Genomic DNA, 17,322 nt, shown 5'->3' on the forward strand with positions numbered 1-17,322 from the left:
AACCTGCCCGTAAAGTATCATGTTGCATAACAAACATCAGTTTGAGAGTTTAATGAAAATGTTAAGGAAACAGTAATATTTTATTCGCTATTGCGGACTACAGTTTTTTGAACAAGTAGGCAAAAAATTGAGTTTATAATCGTAATCTTGAATATTCTAACCTGCAAAACTAGAAAAGCAGAAGAAAAGAACTCGAATGTAATGTACATGCACACATCTGTGTATTGAGCCCAGGTGAAATTTTAAATAACTGCGAAATTCAGCATTTAATTTGTCCTTTCGCCATCAAGCTATTTCAAATAGTTTTCACTTGCAGGACACATGGCGTATAAAATCTCTCAAAGGAAATGTAAGAGACAGAGTTGACATTTTCTGTTTGAAATTTATAGTACCTGGCTTGTGTTTTATGGGAGCAAGGTATGCCCTGGTGTTAATTTTCATGCAAGATCCTGTCCAAATATATTTCAAATAATTAGCACATTTTTTATGACAATTAGGCTTATTTGAAAAAATTACTTTTGTTTTAACCATTTTATTTTAGTATTTTCATTATTTTATTAAGTACAAACACTGTTTAACAAGTCTGTGATTCAAAGAGTGTAACAGTCTACACAAAAACATATGATAATAAGCATACCACAAATGTCTCACCATCCCTTCCCTCCCTTAGTTCCACACATTCTCCTCTGGAGAGTATATTGTTAAAAGTTCTAATAAGGTCACTTGCTTGTCCAGGTCCAACAGACAACCTTCTAAGAGGGGCAGCATCATTCCAAGGAACAGAGTTGTATTTGGCTTAGGATCTCAACCTTACACTGTTTCCACCTCTGTGCAGATGGGTCTTCGCTAACAATTATTGTACATTGATTGCTGCTGCTATTGCTTATAATATTTTTCATTTTAGGCAGTAGTGTAGTCATTAGTTTAATCTGTCCCCATGAGGTGTTCCATCAATGCCTCAGGGTGGCATGTTGTTGTTCTTTCCATCAACAAACCTAAGTTAGTCATTGCAATGTCCTGTAATCGGCTTCTTACAGAGGCTCCTTCATTCTTCCCCACGAAGCACAATGCTTTCTATGTCTGCCTAGTGTACTACCTCCTTTCTCCAGCTATCCAATGCAGGAGGTGCTGTTACCTACCACTTCATCGTAACTGCACATTTGGCCAGCAAAAACACTAAGCCCATAGATTTTGTGGTTACGTTCTTTCTTTTGGGTTGTTTTTGTAGGCCAAGCAGGCTAGTCTCAATAGTGCCTATGTCTTGCCTCCATGCCGTAAACAAGAGTTTCTATGACAGCCCAATAGTAATCCTTCAATACTGGGCACTGAAAAAATAATTCACAATTTCTCATGTGTACAATTTCTCTCATGCAGTTTCTTTTCACAACTACTCTCTCATGTAGATCTTTCTAGATTAACAACCCTCATTTTAATTTTTAATAATTTATTTATTTAAGGTTGAGCATAGCGTTAAGCAGGCACAGATCGCCATGAACAGGGGGAAAATCAGAGTACAAAAATAGGCAGGATAAAGACGCCAGTGTCTCTGCTCAAGGTCTAAAGAGAAATGCAAGTGACATGAAAACTGCAAAGACCATCGAACCAAAAACATATAAAATCCATGAACAATATACAATAAAAAAAAGGACTGCTATTAACAAAATGTTAGAAAAGTATTCTGTTTCTAAAACACATACTTGTTTATCAGCAAACCCATCAATGACTCAACATCAAAAGGATTTTTGATAATATTGACAAAGAAAAAAGAAAATGTACCACCAGTTTAGCAAATAATGGATGTCATCATAAAAACAAGCAGATAATGGTGTTGCAGTGGTTGCTATTAACGTAAGTGATTATAATAAAGAGAGTGAGACAAATATTAGATACCACTACTAACAAACCTGTGTAAATAAATTTCACATAAGACTTGAAGATGGAAATTATGGATGTGGTTGTAAAACAGGAGCCACATCTCACTGATGTAACAGCAGTTGATGTACTTGTTCAGCCAAGACCTAAACCCGAGAGACCTTGTTCCCAAAATACACAAAAGGAACAACCCTTGCCATCCCATCATCCCTGGTAATCAGCCACTGACAGAATATGTGTATATGTTAAATTGAACTCCACCTCGTTTTCTTCCATGAACTTCCATCACTTGGTAAGGGTATCAGTCACATCCTTCAGATAATTGAGCATTGAAACCAGACCTTCACATTTGATGATGACACTCTCCTAGGAACATACATTTCATATTACTTGACTGTAAATCAACATAGCACACAAGGGTGGTCTTATGGCACTATGTGAAGCTCTTAACAAAAGAACTATTTAGAAGCCAATAACTAAAGCCATTACCAAAATAGCCAGACGTACTTTTAAATTCAACATTGTTACTTGCAATGGTAAAAACTATTACTTGCAATGGTAAAAACTGTCCCTGCAGATACAAGGCACTTCTATTGGTACCCAGATGGCTGCATCCTTCGTGAACATCTTCATGGGCAAACTAAAACACCTTATAATTTGTCCTTTCAGCATCAAACCCCTGGTATTAGGCTACACAGATGATATATTTATAGTATAGTAGGCTGAAAGTAGACAATTAGACAAATTCACAACTTATATAAACACTGTTCATCTTACTACCAAATTTAACAGTAGCAAAGGTAAACACAAAAACGTATTTCCCTTTTCTGAATGTGTTACTCACTCACCAACACTTCGCCATCTTGTAATGGACAACAATAATACACTATGCAAACTACAATTGCTAAAGGCAAAAATACTGAAAAACTAAAAGAAATTAAGAGAGGCAATATTTGGCCTAGCTTCCACGGACCTAAATTGGCCTATTTTTCGGTGGATGTGCATGGATGAGCACAAGTAATCAGTACAGTGCCTTTAATCAAAGTGATCCTCAAAGATATGGAAGGTTCCCCTGTTGTGAGTAGCAGGGAGGGGGATACTGAGTCAGAGAAAGGTTATAGGTCCCTGTCATAAGTGTAGCAGGCTAGGATCGCTGACACAAACTTTGGGGGGGTCTCTGTTGGATAGTGGAGTTATTCCACACACCACTAATAAACTTAATAACCAAATAAGAGCAGGCAACTAAAGTAAAGTGACTGGTAAGTACACAAAAAGTATAAAATTCAATGGTGCAATTTATTTTCTTCCTCCCAACTGGGTTACAATCTAAAACATAATAAAAAAACAATTAAAAAACCACCTACAGTGGTAGTACAATAAATATAGTTACAGTCAAAGTAAAAACAGTCAGTTTTTATTATGTTTTAGATTGTAACCCAACCCAGTTGGGAGGAAGAAAATAAATTGCACCATTGAATTTTATACTTTTTGTGTACTTACCAGTCACTTTACTTTAGTTGCCTGCTCTTATTTGGTTATTAAGTTTATTAGTGGTGTGTGGAATAACTCCACTATCCAACAGAGACCCCCCAAAGTTTGTCTCAGCGATCCTAGCCTGCTACACTTATGACAGGGACCTATAACCTTTCTTTAATCAAAGTGAAACAGACTTAATAGCCAAGGTGTGTTGCCTGGTTGGCCCTTGCTGTAAACTCCTGTAGGTAGAATCTAAATATAAATGCCAAATGAACAGGGCAATGGATGAAGAGGGTGGTACAAATCCCCTCAATGTATATATAAGTATATATCTTCAAAACAGCAAAAGCAGTACTGGACCATAACTAAATGTAGGTTTGCTGCAAAGGTGAAAGCTGCAGAGAGGTTTGGGCAATGCTGCAAAGAGGGTTGGCACAACCACACAGCTAAACACAGAACAGAGATTCGCCAATATAAATAGCAGAAAATAGTTTATTGAGTACATTAGTACCTGGATCCCAATCAGTATGTTTAGTAAGTGCGGAATTATGCATTGGTTCTCTGTAACATGAAGAGCTGCCACATTGTTTACGAGTAAACTTTTTCAGTGTAATCAGCTATGTTCCACACTATGTAATTTAGACTTCACGGGAAAATAAATCACCCTGAACTATTTAGGGTCTCTTTATCACCACTGGTTTACGTGCAACATGGAGTTTAATTTAGTGATGTATGAGAACTGGTTTCACCTCTTCCATTTAGGCAACTCTTAATAGAACTGTTACTCTTGTACAGGCACACTGCATTAATACTTCTCATCTTTCAGTCTATAGCCCGTTTCGTAAGTTAAACAATTAAATGACCACACACATGTATGTAACTTGACTCCTAAAGCTTACCCAAAACCCATACTTTGGGTGACTAACTAAAAAGGACACAGAAATTAACTCCAGTAAGGAGCACAAGTGAATGATTAAACTATATTCTTTCAGCTCTCCTTCCAGTTTCTAACATCTTCAGATGGCACATCACCAAACTATCTTCCGTCAAGTCACTTGCAATATGTATTTTCATGAAACATTCTAAGCTGCTCTTAGGCAACCACTAGATGAACCACAAGTGTCAGACAATTATACACAGCCAGAATGGCAAAACATGTGTCACATGCAAGTCTCCCACATTATACTTCTATGACATGCAAAGTCAACATAATTGTACATGACATACACTGCCTTCAACACTGACATATGTGTATGCAAAGAATTTAAATGCTATCATATTTCCATAACTGGTAGTGCCAGTTTATTGAAAGCAACAACTGTACCATGCCAACTATTTAAATCATCACTGGTGCTAGAGAAGAATGCCATACAAAACCATACTATGAGTGGTTCATCACACCACAACCCACTCACAGACAAAACATAGAACATCTAACCAATCGGTCGGTCAGCATATTAGTATGAGGTAAGGTCCTTAGATCCATCCTGACTATAGACTCTATTGTTCAGATACCTTTATCAACTGAGCAGAAGAGCATGAGACCCACTACCTACACCAAATAGGTTTAACAGTTCCAAGACCTCTACTAAACTACCACCACTAGGTAGTTGTTCTATACTACACGTGTGCTCTACTGTAGAAAAACCAAAAACTCCAGAGCACAACACATTATCTATACAACAAAGCTCATCACAAACACACACACATGCACACCTACTGTCTCTTCCACAAGGATACTGCTGTTCAAAGCCCTTTGGCTAAGCACGCTTTGGTGGTGGTAAAGATTTATGAACTAACAGCCTCCCACCCCTTTAAAGAGCTACTACTAAAGAGTATCCATGCCAACTGAGCATGTGACATTCTGTCTATTTAAATATGTCCACAATACTATGAGATTTCTTGAGAGAAAATCCTGCAAGTACAAACTATATGATCCAATGTCTACACGTATAGAAACACACAGTGTTGCAGAAGGTTGCAAGACCAATCATCGACTGGAAAAAGCTATAGCCAGTAGACACTTCCTTGCTGACTAGGAAATCCATATGAACCAAGATGCCAGGTAAATGGCAGGGACAGGGCCTCAGTGGAAAATGACACAACATACTGCTTGAACCCCTATTTTCTACTTCAAACTCTGTTAATTCACCAGACAGTAGAACTCAAATCAAACGTGGGAGTTTGGTTTCTGCAGAAGTACGTTAGAAAAGTTTTACAATTCTACCATCAAGAATCGATATACTCAGAAAAGTAATTGGTATGTCAACATCCTTCACATCCTCACTATGCTACAAACTAGAGCACTTGAATTTTAGCTTTTTGAATTACTAACATTTACATTCCTGCATCACACATGGACTGTATTGATTGCACCCATTAGTGTACAATCTACGTCTATTAATGTTGATGCTTTTTTACATGATACAATAAAAATAGTCATTTAGTATATACATGGTAAAGATCTAAGCAGAGAATGTTACATTCTTAACCTCATTAATCAGCTTTCTGGAAAGAATATATCCAAACAAAGTCAAAATTTCAAAACACCACAATGGTTCTATCTGCATCATCTTTACTTTGAAATAGCCTTGGCCCTCAACTGTCAAGGCCTGGCCCAAAAGTAAGAATAACTACTGGACCTCCTAAGCAAATATGTCATTTAATGTTTTGCCTTAACAAGGCGTAACCTGAGCAAGAGCACTAGGAGGGGTTGCAATTCTCCTTACAGACTCGGTCTAAATACGATAAAGCCTTTAGAATTGCAGTGCTGCTTATCTGTGAAGAGAATCATGACCTACTTGCTTGTGCAAGGGGCTTCACTGTGCCCGCCGAAACAAAGTGACCTAATCCATAGGAGCATGGCCAAGAGCCATCAGACAGGAAGGACCTATGTGGGAGGGCAACTTGATGGCTAAAGGAGAACTCAGCTGCTTCAAGTTTGCTCCAGTAAGTTTGCTCCAGTGCAGCTGCCCATGACATGCAAGAATCACACAACTGGTGAGGAGCCACTTAGTCAAGAAAAGTGAACATGCTTTATCCAAGATCTTCCCTGTGACCCTAGTGTGCTGGTACCCACCTCCTTTGTGGAGGTTGTTTTGGGCTTCAAGGCTGCAGGTTTTTCACCCCATGGCAACAGCTAGCAGCGGTCACCATGAATGAAATGAAATGAAATGAAAAAAATATTTAATAAAGCGCACTGCGGCCAAGCGGATTCCTGGCGCTAGGGACCTGTTCAGAGCTCACAACGGGAAACCAGGAAAACTAAGAGGGAAAAGCCTGAGAAAAAAGGAAAGTTTTAAGGGCCTTACGAAAGTGAGTGTAGATGGGAATGGAGCGAATAGAAAGTGGGAGGCTATTCCAGAACTGGGGGGCCAGGACAGAAAACCGAGTAACGCCAGTTCTGGATTTGCGAAAACGGGGGATGTGCAAGAGAGAGAGGGAGGAAGATCGAAGAGTGCGACTAGGGGCGTGAGAAGAGATGAGAGAAGTGATGAAAGAGGGGGCAGAACGGGAATGAGCTCGAAAAGCTAAGCAAGCCAGTTTGAAAAAGGATCTGAATCGGATAGGAAGCCAATGAAGAGAATTGAGAACGGGAGTGATATGGGAGGATTTGGGGAGAGACAAAATGAGGCGAGCGGCCTGATTTTGGATGGCCTGGAGCCGGCGAGTTTCGTAAGCAGGTATGCCCACGTACAGGCCATTCCCATAGTCGAGGCGGGAGATGATTAAAGCCACGACTATGGTTTTGAGTGCGTCGGTGGAAAAGAAACGCGAGATTTTCCGGATGAGACGGAGGGACAGAAAACAGGAGGACACGACGGAACTGATCTGGTTGTGCATGGATAAGTCATGACTGACTTTAATACCAAGAGTGCGAACGGAGGAAACAGGTGAGGGAGGGGGTCCAAAAGATGGGGGCCAGTGTGCAGGGGACCAAGGGTTAGAGGGACCACCAGTGAGGACAAGTTCCGTTTTGTCAGGATTGAGCTTAAGATGATTAGCGCTCATCCACTCGGAAATGAAAATTAAAGTGGAACAAAATTTAGGAAGAGAGACTGGAGAAGAAGAGAGATCAAAGACGAGCTGGAGGTCATCGGCGTAATTGTACACAGAGATCCCCAGCTCGAGAAGGGAAGAGATGAGAGGACAGATATAAAGATTGAAAAGGAGGGGGGAAAGGGAGGAACCTTGGGGAACACCACAAGAGACCGAGCGGGGAGGGGCAGAGAAACCGGAGAGGTGAACAGCCTGGGACCTATCCCGAAGGAAGGACGCGAGCCAAGAAAAGGCCGCGCCCCGAATGCCCACTGCGCTGACACGGTCGAGAAGAATGGAGTGGTCAACCGTGTCAAACGCAGCGGACAAATCGAGGAGGACCAAGGCTTGGGGAAGGTTAGAATCGGCTTTCCCCTGGCGTTCATCCAGAACTGCAATGACCACTGCCTCCGTGGAGTGGCCCGGGCGTAAACCCGCCTGATGGGAAGCCAAGAGGCCATTCTCCTCGATATACGAGGAGAGGCAGGAGGTGACATGGGTCTCAAGGATCTTGCCGAGGTAGGGAAGAAGGGAAATGGGTCGAAAATTAGAGGGGAGAGAGGGATCCAGACCAGTTTTTTTTAAAATGGGGAGGACGATTGCAGATTTGAAAGATAAGGGGACGGAACCAATAGCCAAAGAAGAATTAAGTAAAGCAAGAGGGGGGGGCAGGACAGTTGGTGAAGAGGGTTTTAAGAATGCGTGCAGGTGCACAATCCGCGGGAGAGCCAGACTTAACTTTGAGCAGATATTTGAGAAATAAATCAGGTGAGATAGGGGGAAAGAGAGTAAAGGAGAACGGGGGAGGTGCGAAGGGACAGGTGCGGCTGGGTTGAGACACGGTAGGGATGTTAGCTTTGATCTTCACAATCTTGTCAATGAAGAAGTCATTGAGTGACAAACAGAGGGACTGGGAGGGAACCAGAGAAGGGGAGGAGCGTTCAGAAGTGGCAAGATTGTGAACCAGGGAGAACATTTCACGAGGTTTATTGACGTAGAGAGCTACTTTCTCAGTGAAATAAGAAGTTTTGGCCGTTAAAATGGCTTTTTTATATTCGGTGAGAAGTTGTTTATATTTGGCGCGCAGAGAAGGACAGTACTTCCGTCTCCAGAGGCGTTCCGACCGTCTAAGGTCGAGTTTTAGCGCTTTGAGCTCTGGGGAGAACCATTTGTGCGCATCATAGGGGCGAACTGCTTTGATCTTTTTAAGCGGGGCCACTAGGTCACACGAAGAGGACAGCCATGTGCTGATGGCATAGGCCTGGGATTCAAGGGGGAGATCAGTGAGGTCCGGGGCGGATGAAGCCAAGGAACACGAAAGAGAATCAAGATCGGTCTTATTCCAGTTGCGGGCTAGAATGTTTTTGGGAAGGGGGGGCTTGTCAACCACACCCAGGTGAATAGAGAAGGAAATGATAAAGTGATCCGACCAAATACAAGGAGATATAGAAGGAGGTGAAGCGAGAGGACAAGAGGACCAAATTTGATCTAAAATGTGGCCTTGAACACCATTAATTCAAAACCATATTTGTTGCTCCTACATTTCCGGAAGTATTGCCAGTTATAGTCACAGTCACCCTTATCTCAACTTTGACCAGGGATAGAGCTAATGGCCATTCCAAGTTGGTAAGCCTGGGTCCTGTGGGTGACTCTCCACTAGAAAAACTCTAAAACCATGGCACATTTTCAGGTAAAGCACAATGATAAAGAAAATACCCCATCTGGGTCAAATAGTGTGCCTCCTGTCCTATCTCAGAGCCCACAAGTATAAATAACCCTAAAGATCAGAAATAAACAAGAATCTGATCACCCGAAAAACTACAATTAAGTGCCCAGGATTCCCGAGGGTGAGCATCTTGTGTTTTGGATGGTAGGTGTTTGGGTAGCCCATTTCACGGGTATATCTTTTTTTCAGAACATCCTTGGGTGTACTAAATTTGTTTACTTAAAATTAAAGACAGCACACCTGCCAGCAGCACGACACTCAAACCTCTAGTTTTCAAAGGATAGATGTCAGATCCTGTTCAGAGCGTGAGAGGATAGAAAGGCTCTCACTTGAGACTGGGTGATGAAAATTTCCCACTCTGACACAGGCTGTATCTTGGCATCTAGTAGACCTTTCCTTTGCCTTTTTGGTGCTCAAGGTAGAGTACAAGGGACTGCCCACCATGGCATTCATTTGATTGCCTTGCTTATCAGTTTCACTCCATATATCCTGACAAATACCTTTGTTAGATGCCTCAGGTAGTCCTCCCATTAATTGCTAAAGGTGGAAATGTTGTCCAGGTAGGCCGCACAGAATTCTTTCATCACAGGGAGAAAAAAGTTCACTAGGTGTTCAAAACTGTAGAGAGTATTTTTAAACCCAAAAGGCACAACCCTAAACTGGTAAAATCCCAAAATGCGCTCTTGTGTTCTGAACTAGTAAAGGAGCATGATTTTTGCTAATAAAAATCTGCTCTGGAAATCTATCCGTGTGTGTGTTTTAATAAATTACTAATGAGTGAAAACCGAAATTTACTAAAACTTGAAGATTTGGAAGGTACAACCAAAAATGTGCAAAGTTGAACGTGTTTTAAAATCAGAATAATACATGCAGAGTAAAATATTTCTTTATAAGGGTTATGAATTATTAATTTGTGTGTCTAATATTAATGTTCTTATGTATCCTGAAACTACAGGAATATTCAAGCACAAACACGAAAAAGCTCTTTTTAAGTCTTCGTGAAAGTAGAGTAGGCCTAGAAACAGGGCCGGACTGGGAACCAAATCCGGCCCTGGCAAAGTGCTCGGCCAGCCCCCCCTCCCCACCTCCCGGGGGGAGGGGGAGCGGCCGCGCTCTCTGCCAGGGCCGGTTTTCGGCCGATTTTGTTACAGGGCCCTTTTTTGCAGCTATGCTGCAAAAGCGGCCCTGTAACAAAAACGGCCCCCATGGGCCCCAAACCGGCCCCCACCCATGCGGCCCACCGGGGGATTGCCCGGTTCCCACAAAGGCCAGTCCGGGCCTGCCTAGAAATGTAAAATGATTTTCTCTTCTCTCTGTCTGACCTTGCTAAAACGTGTAGGCCTTAGCAAATGTATTGGTTAGGGGATGTCCTTCTGTGCTCCTTTGTTTATTTTCATGTTATTTCTTGATGTCCTTGTAAAGAATTACAAAGACATCCTTAGAGAGCGGAGAATAGTATGACTTTTTCCTGTCTAGGCGAGGATTTAGAATGAAACTGTTGCTATGTAGTTACAAAATATGTAAATTGTAGCATTCTTCTTCCTCTCTAGGAAGCTATACAATTATAGACAAAGACTGTTTAGTGAAATTTGTAAAGTCATCATTAGGAGATGTTCGATTCCCCTAGTTCTGACCAATGCGAGTAACTTGTAGGGGTCAGGAAAGTTTCTAACTTAGTGTAACAAAGTTGCAAAGTCAGTATAAAGACGCTGTTGGGAAAATGATCATTGGCTCGTTCATTCTGGTGATCTGTCCTGCATCCGTGGTATTCCTGGCTGATTTCTGAAATGGCTGGCGATCCTGACTACGGGAAACCTTTCCCTGGAGACTTTGCACAACATCTGCTGGTAATGCTGCCCACACTATTCTCCTATGGCAATGGAGATAGTTTTCTTGACTAATTGCATGCTGTGCATTAGTTTTTCTCTCAAATTTACCAAGAGGTAATTGAACTGTGATTTTCCCTGTTTCTTTGTTTTTCTCTCCCTCTCCTCTAATTCTCACCTGATGTTTTGATGATCTCTGAATAACTCTGCTTGTATTAACTGTGATGTTTAACCAGTGATTTTATGAACAAAGTGTGTTTCATATAATTTGTATTTATGTATGACCATTCATATTTTCTGAATAATACCAAAGGGTACTTAGAAAGAATAGCGCCTGTCATTATTTTCCTGAGTCATGACTTATTTTTAAGATAACATTTATCATATTAATGATGTATTTGTAGTGTAACTTATGGTATAGCTGTTTCTGTATTACAGGTCCTCATGAAAGGAATAGTTCTCTGATTTCTCTACTGAGTGCCTTTTAGCTCTACCAACGATCCATTGGAGGACCTTTGATATTGCTGCTCCTATTGGAAATGATAATGACTTATGGGCCGTCATTATAGTATTTGCGCTTCCTTAGGTACTGTAAAGGTTTTTGTGGGATATTATATGACCCCCCCACCCTCGCTTCCGCTGCATCACTAGCTGCTAATGCGATCTGCCAACAGCCACTGGTCAAATCAGAGGTACTCAAGAAGCACTCAGTCAGTCCATTAGCTGATCAGCTCTGGGAATCAGGAGTGCATCCACCTTAGTCACCTCTTTGAGGGCCCAGTCATTCACACAAAAATGCAAGTTAGTGGATCCTTACTTAGGAACCAATACAAATGGACTGGCTTATGGACAACAGGAAAGTTCAATTACTCCGAAGTCCAACATCTTAGCAACCTTTTCTTTGGTATGCTCCTGGACTCGGTCTGACATCGTGCAAACCTTGAACTTCACTGCCACAATACCCAGTATCCAAGTCATCCACACATATAGGTGTCAACATTAAGGTTAGGGCAAACAGAAAGGAAACCCATAACAGCACCTCCATGCACTCTCATTGCTACTCAGGAATAAGTTGTGCCACTTCCAAATAACCACCCTTCTCATCACTGTGCAATAGCTCCGACAGTGGCTCTCCATTTTCCTCAACTTTCTCTGTCATTGCCAAGATGTTCACAAAAATATCTCACCAGCGGTACAGTTTATGTCTTTTTGTCTCCTGTGTGGTACATGTGTCCACTAAGCAGTTAACTTCACATACTTCTGAAACTACGTTGCTCTGCGCATACCACTAATGCTCCAAAGCTCTCGGACAAATGGGCTTCAGCACCAACAACTTCTGACCCTCCTAGTGTCCAGTTAGCGTTGCTGTCTCGTCTTATCACTACATTAGCTCTTGGTTTGCCTGAAGTTTTTCCTCAGTCTCACTGCCCGACGAGCCTAATAGAGGTGCCATGTCCGTCGCGGACAGCGCGGCCAGTTAGCAACCCACGTCTTCGCTGTACCCGCGCCCACGTGACGCTAAGCACTAAACTCTAGTACACATTTCGGCCCCTCAGGGTGTTTCCTTTCTGTTTAGCGCTGATCCCTTCTTGCTATGTGATTCTCTGGTGATGTCATCATGCTAACTTCCGATGTGTATGTAACGGTTCTGAATTGCGAATTTGTCTATGCCTCATTGACTATAATTGCAACATGTGTTGAATCCTCAATAAAGGTTTTCAAAAGCAAAAAAAATGTTTTTCTTTGTCTGATCCATGCATTGAATGATCAAGTTGCTGAGGCCAATCACATACCCCCCACATCATCCTGGGGTGAATCTTAAGTTCCTTCCCAATATTCTCTGTTTAAGTTGAGTGGGCTCCACAGAGGGTGCCTACACAGAAGTTCGAAGAAACTGAACCAAATTTCTTTCTGTAAGATTTCTCAATAAATGAATAAGAGACATGACAGAAGATCCCACTTCCTCTTGAGATTCTCTAGCAGAATTCCTATCTTGCGCTTAAGGGTCTTGTTAAGCTTTAACACTAACCCATTGATCTGCTGGTAGTATGCCATGGAGAACTAGTAGGCTACACCAGCCTGCTCACACATTTCTCTCATAAAAAGAGATCAAGCTTATATCCCGGTTGAAAATCATTGTCTTGGGAAATTAAACCCTAGAAAAAAATCACTAAGTGTGACCTACTTACGACTATAGCAGTAATGCTCTTCAGAGGTAGCACCTCTGAATATAAACTACAAACAACAAGTACTTGTTGTGTGATGCTGAAAGGTGGGGCAGTCAAATGGTACAATACCATCAGTACCCAGCCGCTTACATCAAACACTTGCTACTGGCTGTGGCACTAATGGTGCAACCCTGGCCTATAAAATGAAAATTCTGACATATCCGAAGGCTTTTATGCTCAAATGACCTGCTATATGTACATTATGGGTCAGTAACAAGAGGAACTTCTGGTGCACTAGTAGAACTACTAGCTTCTTGCTAGCTCCTGACTCAGAATTCACAGGTTCAATAAACAGTAGTATAACATGCCAGCCAACAAAATGCCTTCCAACCACACACGGGCTTCCTTCCGAAGACTTAAAGTGCAGGGCACTCAATTTGTGCCTGGCAGAGCTGCTACTGTGTAGGACCTCCAGCAGCTAGCAAACCCTGGAGCTTCAGCAATGATCCAGACTCCAACACCTGGTCTGCGTCAGGTGTTCATTCCCTCTCTTGCTCTGGAGCAGATGAATAGATGCCAAGGTCTGTGCCTTCTAAGAGTTTGACCAGTCAACTATCCTTCTCTCTACCTTGCAAATCTGGGATGGTCCCAGTCTCTTCCAAAGACGTTACGTGCAGCCTTTGCAATGGTAGATCAGGGAATGTGGTGTAAGTGATGCAGGCTTCTGGTGCTGATATTAACCATGAGACATTCCAATCATTGCCCAAGAGACATCAAACGCCTTGCTTCACTCTAATCTCACCATAAACCATAGCTGACTTGCAAATGATTCTACATCAACTCAGGCAACTGAGTACTACATGTCGTCCCAAATTGCCACCTAGCCTGCGCCACTGGCATTTGGGAGAATCTCCTCAGGTTTGAGATATTCCTCTCAACCACAATCCGGTAAGATCAATATTCCTCAAGACATAAACCTTGCTCCCATTGTTACCTGCTTCCCACACAAGCTCTGTAGAATTTGGATGGATATAGTTTGGTGCAGCTGGGTCCCTTTGCCAAATGTCCATTGCTATTAGGCTAAGAACCACAGGCTACATTTGAGTCCTTTTACCCACAGTTGCTTGCTTTATTGTGTGCAGTTAAGGGTCTTTTAACTGACAGTACATTTTGTAGTCCCCTCCTTGTGACATGTATAACAAGTAATTGCTTTGGGCTTCGGCGAACCTTCCTGTCCTGCCTCATACTTGTGTTCCTGACTTGGAACCAAATTACTCTTTTCCTATGTCCTCCTTTGAACCCTTGGGAATTGTCCTGCCCTAATCCTCCAGATTTGAAACAGTCTTTTGAGAGCCGCTCTCTCCCTTTGGCTTACAACCATGCTCCTCCAAGTTTGTTTACCCTGTTCACCAACCATTTGTCAGCCAGCACAAAGTTTCTCTGGATCCTTTTCATTAGCCAGATATTGCTTAAGAAGGGTCCAGCACTCCTCAAGTCACTCTGAGGAGACCATTAGCTGATTAAGGGCATGAAGATCTTGAATCCAAGTTTAAAACCATCCACTCACTTGATTTCTTTGAATCTCTGAAGGCACTGAGCTGGCCTCCGCCCAAAAGGTCACACTAGAGCTTCCTTTGTTCACTCATAGTTCACCTGTTCAGCTACAGGCATTCTCTTCATGACTGCCATAAATTATATTAACAAGCAAGTTATTAAAGTGGCTGGTTGCTGACACACCATTCAAAGCCTGTGCCCTACTAGCTCACAAAACATTTCAAAAAAACCCATTGGGTCTTGCATAAACATGTGTACGAGCTCTACTGGAATCTTGGCAGATACCTATCCAGAGCTGAAGGTAGAATCATCCTTCCCAAATGTAGCTGTGTCTGCTGCCATCCAGAGCTTCTCTTTCTCTAAGGCTATCATCTATGGCTCCAATTCTCTCTTATTTTGAAATGTACTGCCTTGCTATTTCATTTTCTTGCCTTTCTTTTTGCCTTTACATCTTCCTCCGGGTAACTTCATCTCAGGCTCATTCATTCTGTTTCACTCACTTTCGGGTGTGTCTGGGAAAAATGTGCTAAGGGACTCGAAAACCAGACACCATAGGACTCCTACCCTATCATGGTACTTCTCCTCCGAGTCCATCACAGTTTTGTGCTATAAGGATCTCCTAATGCTCGTTTCTAGAAGCCCCCTAACCTCACTCTAAACTGTGATCCTTCAACTGACATAAGGACAGATCTACTCCCACCAACTTTGTATCTGCCATCGTATACAGGTAAAGCTGGTTTCAAGCTAACAATATTGTTCTGTTCAGGACGACTGCAACTTGACGATCCTACACCACTTGCCGACAACCCTTTGGGAGTCCATACGGTAGAAAGGGGCTAATGGGTTCCAAACTGTTGTGGTTGAGGTAATTCGCCACTCATGTTTCATGCCTCAATGTTACCTGCATTTTTGGCCTTGCAGATCAGATGTTACGAGATGGATGTGAGCAGCAGTCCTGCTCTTGAACTGGAGAAGCAACAGCTGGGGGGCATTCCTCAGAACTTGATGGCTGGAAGATGTCGGCACAGTAGCTAACATGGTAGCACTCGCCTTCAGCAGTAGTGGCCTCCTTAGGCCAAGTGCAGATGAGTAGCTTGCATGGCAGGTGCAACCTCCAGGCTGACAGTGATTATAAGGTTTTTTTCCCAACGTTTAAGGCCCCCAGACTAATCAGGGCTCCTACCCTAGTGGTGATGTCAGGAGAACCAGTCTTTCAGTCACACGCACGGTGCCCATCACAGACAATACTTGCCACTTTTAGAAGTCTTGGTGCGTTTCTTGGCAAGAATCGCTCAGGGAGACCGGGGACCCATCCAAACCTGGGCAGCTTTTAAGTTGCTCTTTAACAGCAGCTTGCTTTCTCTGGTCGTTTGCCACTTTGGAAATTCATTGGGCTTCCCCTCCTGGACATTCTCACTGGAATAAAACTGGGTGGTTTGGATCCACTTTTATACACATTTTCCAGATATGTGATGTGTATCCTCAGCCTAAGGTTTCAGTGCTAGTATGTGTTGGCTGTCTTTCAAATGTTATTATGTGGCTGTTCCATAGACACAGCCTTTGTACAAGCTGATGGTTATCACAACAGGTAGCAATGATGTTGCTCTAAGCAGGAGTATAGAAAACAACAGCACCAGCCTCCCTGAAGCAGTAATTAGGGACAGGCCTATGAACACACCCTTTCTAAAAACATACTCACCTTCAACAACAGAAACTACAGTTGTTCCACCCCTTTCCACTACTATCTTGCAAATGGCAGTGCACATGAAACACTAATAAACAGCCCTTTGCTAACAAGGCCCGAAGAACAAATTACTTATCTTTGGTAACGCCTTAGCTGGATGAGATTCTATCTAGCCACAGATACCTTACCTTAGAATTATCCTTAAGCATCATACTGGATATGGAAATGTTTTGGAGCCGTACCCTTGTGTGGCAGTAGGTGGCATCGCTTTGCTTCGCGTGGCATCGTCTGCACCAGAAATTACATGTGCAATGCCTTTATAGGCGCCACCACAGCGTGCGTATGTCACTTTCTTTATGCACCTTTACCAAGCCAGTAGTGCAAAGTCACAAAGAACCCTGACCACTGGTCTGTAAAACTAGGGCCCCAAAAGGGGAAAGCCCTGTCCCTAGAAATCCATTCGGAGAGTGGGGAGGATGGGAGGGTCGGTAAGGAATCTGGTGCTAGATAGTCCCTACCAGAGAAGGTATTACCAAAGGTAAGTAACTTGTTCATCTGATAGAGACCTACAGATGCAGATTCCTTATCTTAAAATAGATACCCAAGCAATACCTCCCAAGAGGTGGTTCTACGAAACAAATTCATACCAAAAAGACCTGCATGACCAAATGGGCAAAGTGCCCTTCCCGACAGACCTGATTGTCCAGGCAGTAGTGCTTGGTGAACGTGTGCAGCGAGTCCCACAATGCTCCCTGGAAGATATTCAGGGCCAGAACTCTGTGCGCTGTTGCAGTGGTTGCAGCCTTTGCTCTGGTGGAATGAGCAAGCAAACATTCTGGGGGTGGCTTATCGGCCATTGCTGAGCCTATTTTACGGTAGGTAAATAAGGCCTGGTTAAGAACCAGGACACCAGTACGCACTACTTGATTGAGTTTGAACGTTAATACGTTTATTTCATTATCATCAGGTAATTATCTT

The 17,322-nt window shown here is 42.6% G+C and overlaps 1 protein-coding gene across 2 annotated transcripts in view; it reads right to left on the bottom strand.

Moving 5' to 3' along the window:
- TANC1 (tetratricopeptide repeat, ankyrin repeat and coiled-coil containing 1) overlaps window positions 1-17,322 on the bottom strand; it is a 773,242-nt gene that overhangs the window by 282,876 nt on the left and 473,044 nt on the right. The gene's annotated exons all lie outside the window — the stretch shown is intronic.

This window comes from Lissotriton vulgaris, chromosome 2_1, assembly GCF_964263255.1.
Source record: "Lissotriton vulgaris chromosome 2_1, aLisVul1.2, whole genome shotgun sequence".
Classification (NCBI taxonomy): Eukaryota; Metazoa; Chordata; class Amphibia; order Caudata; family Salamandridae; genus Lissotriton; species Lissotriton vulgaris.